Source organism: Uranotaenia lowii, chromosome 1 (assembly GCF_029784155.1).
Source record: "Uranotaenia lowii strain MFRU-FL chromosome 1, ASM2978415v1, whole genome shotgun sequence".
In the NCBI taxonomy this organism is placed as follows: Eukaryota; Metazoa; Arthropoda; class Insecta; order Diptera; family Culicidae; genus Uranotaenia; species Uranotaenia lowii.
In genome coordinates this window covers 184762228-184771823 of record NC_073691.1, presented here as the reverse complement: position 1 = coordinate 184771823, position 9596 = coordinate 184762228, and positions in this window count along the sequence as shown.

The window sequence follows — 9596 nt, the reverse complement described above, 5'->3', positions numbered from 1 at the left end:
TTCAACCGATGAACGTTTGCTAGAGTTTCCCATTTTAAAGTGAAGAAGTAGCAACTGATTCGAAAGAAGAAAAAAAAACTATCAATTATAGACACCCACCCACACAAATCGATTCGAGCTGAAGCAGGAAATGGCAAACTGCAACAACTGCAAGGCACATCGGTTGCTCATCATCGGTCATGACCGGCGATGGTTTGAAATCCAATTAAAAATACTCGATACGTGTTACAAGCTATTAATTAATCAACCAACAACCATCGGACGTGATTTGGATTTGAGTGTGGCACGTTTGAGTTAAAGTCAGGAATTTTGACAGCAAAAATAGTTGGAAAATTCGTTTTAAATTGGTTCAAAACCCGAACCGTCACCATTCGTTTTTTTTCTGTTTTGAACCTACGCCAATTTCGGTCCTGTCAACTTTGGCACTGGGCCAAAAACTTCCGGGAAAAACTAACTTTACGAGCTGCCACCCACCAGCGCCGCATTCGCCATCGTCGTTTCATGTTCTTCTAGCCGGGTCTAGATTCCCTTAAAGTGTGATAGTTTATTGCCCGCACATGGGGGCATCTTCCACTTGCTCTAGTTTACGGCTGTGAACTGCACTGTGGACTGTTGTGCACTGGACCATATTTGAGAAGCCAAAAATAAGAAATCTCAAAATTATTTAGTATCATTAGGTTACAATGGCGACCGTAAAAAGTTTTCATCTACCTGTTATTAGAATCAGATACATCTTAAATCTTATCTAGGTAGGTTGCTTTATATTTCAGAATCAGAGATCAGAAACTCTGGATATTTTTTTCTCCAATGGCGACCGTCAAAAATTGTGTCATATGGTTTTCATCCACAAGATATAAGAAATACAGGATATCAGAGTTAAATTTCCGAATTAGACATTAGGTATCAGAATCAAACGTGAGAATCAAACATCAAGATTAAAAAATCCCGATATTTTCCCGTTGTGGACCGGCTTTCGAGGAAATGGTTCTTGTACAACTTTTCCTGATACGGCGCAGCACAAACTGAAAACTGGGAGTTGCACGTTTTTGGGCAAACTCATTTGGGAAAACCTTCAACGAAAAAAAAAACTAAAACGTTTCGTTCGGAAAACCTTGCGAGGAAATTGCTGAAACTGGTCGCTGTTGCCTGTGTTCTTCCTTCTCTAACTAGCTCACCGGGAACAAACCTAAAATGGGTTCAACTTTTGCACACATATGTTCTGGACCGACACCAAAAACCGCCCACAATGGCACACGTCCAGGCAAAAACTCCTCTGCCATATGAGTAACGACGTTTGCATACTAATTTATGCAAGCGGCATGACTGCCCTAAATCTGATGGCAATCACTAGTGGGTTTGGCTTGAAGGTTGTGATGCAGCTCTTGATGGGTTTCATGTTCAAGCAGCGGAAGTTTTCAACCCCTTGAAACACCCCAACACCTCCTCAACAAAAACCCACCTTTTGGCTGTGCCATAAATTGGCACCAAAGAAGGGTGGTTGCGGCGATTTGTCTCACCGACCAACATTGTGCTCTGATTTACTGACACAAATATTTCAACAGCAATTTCTGCCGGAGAAATTCCGATGGTCTCGATGTTGCCAATGTTTCCAACAACGTTTCACAGGGGCTTCGAAGTTCAAATTCAGGATTTCCGATCTCGAATTCCAGGAAATATTCAAGCTTTATGTAAAAAATTGATACAAATTTTCCAAATGAGAGATCTAAGTAGTCAACGCTACAAGAAGGACGTGTTTGACAGCGGCTCCGAAAATTTCAAGAGTTTTTAGGAACAATCGTGTTGGTGTAGAGAAAAAATAATAACCAATTCCCCAAACGGGCGAGCAGCAGAAATTTTCGATCAAATGTTTTCCCAAACTGCTCTGTGGACCTAGGATATCAAGCGAAGGAAATGGACTGCTGAACCTACGATATTTTCAACAAGGAAATGGAAGAATTTGGTGTGATCGATCCTTGGTTATCCTTACCAGTTAGGTTCCCGATTCCTGACTCGGATGGTTTTTCTCCAGGAATGCCCTTCATTAGAAAATCTGGTACTATCAGCCTGAAAGCACAAAGCTAAGTATTTTTTTTTTAATTTTTAGTCTTTGCAAAGGTTAGAATTTGATAAATCACAGTTTCCAAATTGTGATACAATTTTAGCTTCTAATGGAAAACTTTGACTTAATTTTCGTCGGGTTTATCGGTTTGAGTTAATCGTTTAGTTATGTTTCTGATTATCGACCGTAATATTGATTATATGCAGTTACATACATATATTGTTAATCTACGTCACTTTTTTCTGTCACGAAATTGACTTTGAACAAACTACAGAATTCCTCGACGTTAAAGTGCATTTTCGGAAGTTAAAAATTGGCCAGAAAGTTGCAGTTTTGATTGGAATTCCAATTTTTGTAGGATCATAAATCTTGGATTCCATGATTTTGAAATTTGGCTAAACATTTAATGGATAATCAACTTTTATTCTAACACAATAGTAATATTTTCATAAAGTAAAATAAGTTTTGAAAAAATTGAAAAGTACTAATCTGATACATACTTTTTCAAGTTAAGATTAAATTTAGTATGTTGATGGTTAAAGAAAAGAAAGACAGTTAAAAGATTTTTTTTTACACCGGTATAATTTTTTTTCTTCAATTTTATTCTTCAATATTAGAAGTTCATAGTTAATAGTAATTGTATTTTCAAACTTTTGAGTGTCGTTAGGGAAGAACACGAGCGTAGTACAATGTATAGGATTTGGTTTTTCATTTCTTTACACTAGTCAAAAGTGTATCCTGCTCATGTCCTTTACTCCCAAACCTCCAACTTTAAATTATTTTGCTAGGATGCAGAGGTAACCTCGGTCCTAAAGCACAAAATTGATCTTTCATCCCTTTCTACCTTTTCCAATCTATCCATTGACTACTAGGACGTGGCCGGCGCCGTTATTGATGTTTAAAGAGAGAGCATCTGTTTTGTGCATTGAGGATGAACTGCTAATCCCAAGCACCATTCTTTTGACCTTTGAGCAAAACTGATGGCCTCGGTCAATCACGGAGTAGCAACCATTGGCGATGTGGAATTCGTTCTACTGAGCCACGCCTGCGACAATGGAGTTCGAAATACATTAAAAGTAATTTGAAATTAATTTGCGGCTTTATCGGTGAGGGTTAAAGAGTTGAAATGAAAGACGGATGTGTGGGACAAAGAATTTAGTATGTGGTCAAGCTTCTATTTCAAATGCTCTTCGCTCTTTTCACCACCTTAGAATTTTCTTTTGATATTCTATCCGTCTTTCATTTCAACTCTTTAACCCTCACCGATAAAGCCGCAAATTAATTTCATAAAACAAATTCACGGTGATTTCTCTTCATAATTAAAAGTAATGTGGAAGCAAAAATGGAATCATCTAATGATAAATAAATTCAAGATGAAGTATTTCGGGTTTCAAAGTTCAAAGGTGGATGTGAGTAGTCAATCAAGCTAAGCTAAGCTAAGCTAAAATTGATACAAATTTTCCAAATTGGTGGAATGATTTCATCTTTTTTAAAACAGAAATGATGCAGAGGGATTAAAAAATGTTCTTACATGGCGACCGTCAAAAATTGCTCCTTAATGATTTCACGAATGAAAGCTTCGGCCTACTCCAACAACTGTATAAGAAAAAGAAGGTACAAAAGCTGAAATGGATAATGGACAAATTTAGACTCTGTTGTCAAAAAATATTTTTAAAGAACATCTTTCAGCGAGCAGGAAGGTTTTAACTCGACTGACCTTAATAGCATCAAAAACTATGAAAAAAGCTTTTGGCTGTAAAAAATCCTTCCAAAATTCATGTTAAGGAAAATAAATGTCACCAAGCTTCTCAGGTCCGCGGATCGTTAATAAGCAAAATATGACCCATAATGAATCACACTCTCGGTTTTGGCCTGCGGCTCAGCCGAATGCAAATTGTGCAATTTATCATACAAGATCTACAGTAAAAAACTGCCTCAGGCATGCAGCTCGGTAGCTCTTTCTCATATTACCATGCAACTTTTTTGCGTTAATTTCGGGCTTTTTCAAGCTTGTTGAGTACCTTGGCTACCCCGAGGGGTACCCCAAGTGTGTCGTTCCCTCAATCATCATCATCAGCGTCACTCTCGGCAGAATCCGAAATGGCCGGCAGAAAATTCCTGCACAATAAACAGGCTTGTAAATTAACATACAACAAAATAAAAGGAACACGCGGACCAACGGACTTTCAAGAAGGTTTCAACGACGGAGGGATTTCGAGATTCTCGGGAAGCAGCCGGCAGTTGAAACTCTACCACTTCAACGCTCCGGTGTTCATCATGCGCCGAAAAAAAGAGGTGAACAATTTCAACCCCAAACGAATGGTATTTGTTATTCAAATCAATTTAAATTATGTCGTTTTCTTGACTTCACCATCTCGGTTCCAATGGTTGGTGGCAACAGGCGAACCCCTCGACTCGTCCCCCGGACGATGAGGGGCTTTCGACTAGTCCTGAGGAAGAAAGGGGTTGGTAAACCTGCTGGCTGGCGGCAGCCACATTATAGATTCCGAATTTCACAGCTCGTAGCCATTTCGAGGCTTCCAAAATTGCCTTACAGAATGGCTTCCTATTCATTGCCGGGTCGTTTATTATTTTTTTTAAGAAAAGGAAATTCTAGTCTAAGCCAAAAGGGAAAAAATACCCGAACAAGCCAACAAAAAAGGTAATTCAAACGATTAGATAAATTTAATGGCGAACAAAAGAGAAGAAGTCGTTTGCCGTAGTCATATCTAATATAAAACACGAGGAGACGTCTCCGCTTTTCTAGGCCTGTTTGGATGATGGCGGTCCTCGTCGCAGCAGGCCAAAAGTCCGTTTGTTCCGCTAGTTTAGTTTTTCACCTTCCTCCCCGAGAAAATAAAAAAAAGCGAGGAATAATAAAAACCATCACTCGATTCAAAGATGTTTCTTTATCAAAGAAGGCTTAGTGTGATAAATGATTTTCGTTGGTAAGCTCTTAAAGTAGGCTTTTTTTTTCTTCAGCCCCAGGTTGAGCTGATATCAAAAGTTGTTTCCCTAATGTTTCGGCTAGATGATGCTCTAGATATGCAGTAATTGAATGTACGCATTAGTTTTGGACGAGCTTTTAACGGGTGTTTGGTGCTTAGGCAGAAGTTTACACTAAATTTGTGTTATGTTGCGCTTATTTATTGTGGCACATTACGGCCTTAAATGGCGCACTTAGCAGCGATGAATGGCTGTGAATTAAGTTTTGAAACTGTATGAGCTGCGGTCGATAAAGCTTTCCGAATTTCTTTTTCAAACCTGGAACACCGAAGTTGAAATCCGAATTCAAGAAAGATTTAGAAGAAAAACATTTGAACTAGTATTTGTTAAGTGCAAATAACTCACTTTAAAATTTTTCTTTTTACCATTGAAAAATTCAATACCGTCAAACAGGGCATCATGCAACAGCTGAGCTAGATTCAACATTTGAATACCACAATGCTTATTCAATTTTTATTTTAATATTATGAAATGAAGATATCATTTAATGATAACAAAACAATGATGACATATTTTCTCAAATCGTGAGATAGTTTTTTAATGTTTTTGGTTCTCATAGAAAATTAAAAAAAAAAAATCGAGCTATAGATGTATAATTTCATACACTTTTTGAAGAGAAAAAAACTTTTCCCAGTATTACGGATTGGTTTAATTTTTTTTTAATGTTTTATTAATGACACTTCACCATCCTTGTGGCAAGCGTGTCTTGGATTGTTTTAATGATATCACCTACAAACATTATATTAGACCCATTCCATTAACCCCTCAACTGGAGAACCAATTTTTGTTTATCATTATTCAGAAATAATTTGAACACCATTAAAAAAAGGCTATATCTTTAGCCTAATTTTCCATCAAAATATATTCAGTTAGATTTTTTTTTAGAATTGAGAGGGGTACCGTAGAAATTTATAAATTTTAGTATAAAAAAAATATTTTTATAACTATTTAGATTTAGAAATAACTTTATCAAAAAACCAGTTATGTCAGAGAAATTATTGTGAAATGATTTAAATAAAGCTATTTTTAAAGCAAGACAAGAGGTATAGAATTACAACTGGTAGTTAACGCTCTAGAATTTGTGATATAGGTAGGGGAGAGTGGGGATACTTGATTCCCTTTTCTTATTTTCACCATATCTTTTTGGACAAATTTAGCAACTCGCCGTCTTTGACATTTTCTGACAGCTTGTAACTTCAAGTTTCTATGCTCCAAAAATTAGAACGATACTTGAACCCGTTGATGAACTAGAAGCATTTTCGTGGGAGTAAAAAAATTGCGATTTTTCTGAAGTTAGGGGAAACTTGATCCCCTATTGAAGAAGACTTGATCTTTTATTCAGGAAGCCCTAATCCTTGTATAAAAATCAAACAAAACCCCAAGATAGAATGTTAATTGACCATTTTGGTCATGTTTGTTCTCATTTCACAATTTATAGCAGACATAAGAAGCAAATTGTATAACTTTGTCTCAACGCTAATAACATTGCATACATAAAGGTGCTATGTTTTATAATTATGAGAAAATTAATTATTTTTGCACTTTTTTTCAGACAATTGTTTGATAAATATTAGTTTTTGGATAAATATTAGTAATTTCGTAATCAGCAATCATAACGATCAATTCAGAAGAAGAATATGCCGTTTGGAAGGGGGATAAATTGTACCCAACTCTAGGGGATCAATTGTACCCATAATCAACATTTTAGAAAACTTTTTCTGAACAAAGTTGAGAGTTTTCCATTGCTTTGAAAATATGGCATTATGAAGTTCATTTTACGCTCGAACGATTGATACATTGGAACAAATATTGTTTTCATAATTTTCCCATGTAAGGAACATTTTAAAGTGATGAAAAAAGATCTTCAAGTTACATTTTGTGAAATTTTTCAAACAAAGTTCAATTAATCAAACAATTATTTTGTTAAAAAATTTTAAACTACAAGCATTGTTATTTTGCTCATTTTGACACATTTTTCTAGAACATTTGATCTTTGTAAAACATTACAGTTTCGAGATATAGCTAAGGAATCAAGTATCCCCAGGGATCAAATATCCTCATTCTCCCCTATATATAAGTATGTTGAGAATTTTGGAGTCACGAAAATACTACTGTTTTTTCAATTCATGATTTATTCAAACGTCACAAATTGTCGAAATTTGGAGGTCTCTTTAAATTTTTTGAGAGAAATTCAATGCAATTTTTATAATGAAAATCGGTTTAGAAGATTATAGAATGCGTGGAAACGTCAGGAAAATTAATCTGCTTTTTTCGAAAACTTTCAAGACTTTCTATTTCAACATTATTTTAGTTTTTTTCTTTAATACTTTAATACTGATTTTTTTTATGATACTTAGATTTTTTTCGCACAAGCGCAGTTTATTTTAAAATCGTCTCTAATAAAAACATAAAAAATCGCGCTTGATGAACACTTCATTCGAGAATTAATAAACTATCATTAAAATTAAATTTTCATAGATTTTTTAAACGAAGCTTTGTGAATCATAAATCAGGTAATTTTCTATAATTTCAAATAAAATCTTGAATCATGAATAAGTTCTTGATACATTAAATATGAAATTTCAACATAAAAAAAACACTTATTGCTTCTATTACTTGCTGATATAGGCAAACAAAATGCAATGTGATCCAAAAAATCTTTGAACATGGTAAATTTTATAGATTAACATTTTTTAACCAAAAATGTGAGTCTTTCTGTCTTCCATACAAATAATTTTTTTAACATACTTTCAAAAAAGCTGTCTGAAATAATTTTACAAATAAATGCAAATCAAAGCCCGTTTTTACATAATATCTCACAAAAGAGATTTTAGAATGAATTCTTAAATTAATCAAACCAATTTGTATAAGCGAAAGGTTCCACGAGAAACTTGGGCCAGATCAGACTATGGGAAAGAGTCTTGCTAAAAAAAAACCTGAAACTTTTATGGAATTTTGTCGATTTAGCTCGCAATGAACATGTTTTTCAGTAAAATTTTTTGTCCTGATCAAACGGTTTTTTTATTCGCGTTTCGATTAAAGTTATGATAAAACAGTTATTATGCTTCAAAAAAGGGGTTTGAAACGTCGATTAACGACTCGAGAGTACATCCTGGGATTTCCCGGTCGGAATCAAAACAAAATCGGGAATTATCGATTTGCGGGAATCATAGTTTTATTCCCGGGAATTCCCGATAAGTATGATATTATTTCTCTGGAGATGCTTGTTAGCCTTCAGAACCATTCTTATTGATTTTTTAATTTGAAAATGTAGTCAAATAAAACTCATTGAAAATATGCCAATTCCTGTGGCAGTAGACATTTTGCAGCCATTTGGTACAATTTTTTTTATTCAAATAGAACACTTTTAAAAGATTATTTGTATTTCCATACCGTCCATAACCCACTATTTTCCGAAAAATATATGAAAAATTGCGCAGTAGCTAGGTTGATCGTGTTTTATCAAAAATAATATTAATGCACTTGTTTCTCTATAGCTTTGAAAGCCAGATGAATTTCGAACTTCAAAATTACCAGAGCATCATTTTTTTCATATGAAAAGCAAAAATTTAAAGTGATCAGACTTACGGAAGAAGGGTTGGACGAACAAAACAAATAAAAAGATAAAATTTTTCTATCAACTCTTAATTTAATGAATGAATTCTTCATTTGACCTGCTCAGGTTATATTGTAGTTTGTTTGACTGTTTTTAATTTATCATTGTTGAAAACAGTTTGATTTATTGTAAATAAAAAAAAACTTAATGAAGAACTAGTTGATGCAAAATTGAGTTATTACAGGATACTTCGTTTTGCATCAACTTTTAATATGTGACAAGGAGTTTGTGTTTGAATGGTTGTTGAGATGCCTTTTCAGAACGATACTGCATAAAATATTAAAGAGTAGGGGAAAACTTCACAAAACTGTTTACAAATGATGTTTTCCTTGATTTTTCTTGCGGCAAACAAGCTTCTCTACCATTTCTTAGGTGAAAATTTCAATCAAACGACTTAAATTCTTAAAAACAGCAGGATTAATCGAATCTGCATGAAACTTGTGATTTTTCATGATTAACATTTAAGGTTTTATGGCAAACCAGACTGCGCAGACTGATAAAATTTGGGCTTTTCTTTTTTCCAATCGTATACCTCTTCCGATGATTGTGAATATTTTTTTATATTTCATTTAATTTTTTCACAAATTTTAACTAAAAATAATCATTGGGGCAAAATGCGCGCCAAACCATGTATTTTACGCTCAAATTTAGAATGCTGTTAACTTTTAAATAGACCGAATATCAAAGCGAATTGACATTCTTTTTATTTGCTGACTCCCAAATTACGAGAAGAATGCATGATTATATCCAAATTTGTCTTTTTTCAAGTTTAAAAGGTGCACCAACATTTGATTCGAAAATATCATCTGCCACCATATTTACCACGATATCAGCCAAGAAATTGAGTTTCGTTGCCTAATTGAAGCCGTTTTACCTATAAGGATATCAAAAAGTGTATTTAAAAAAGCGAAATTT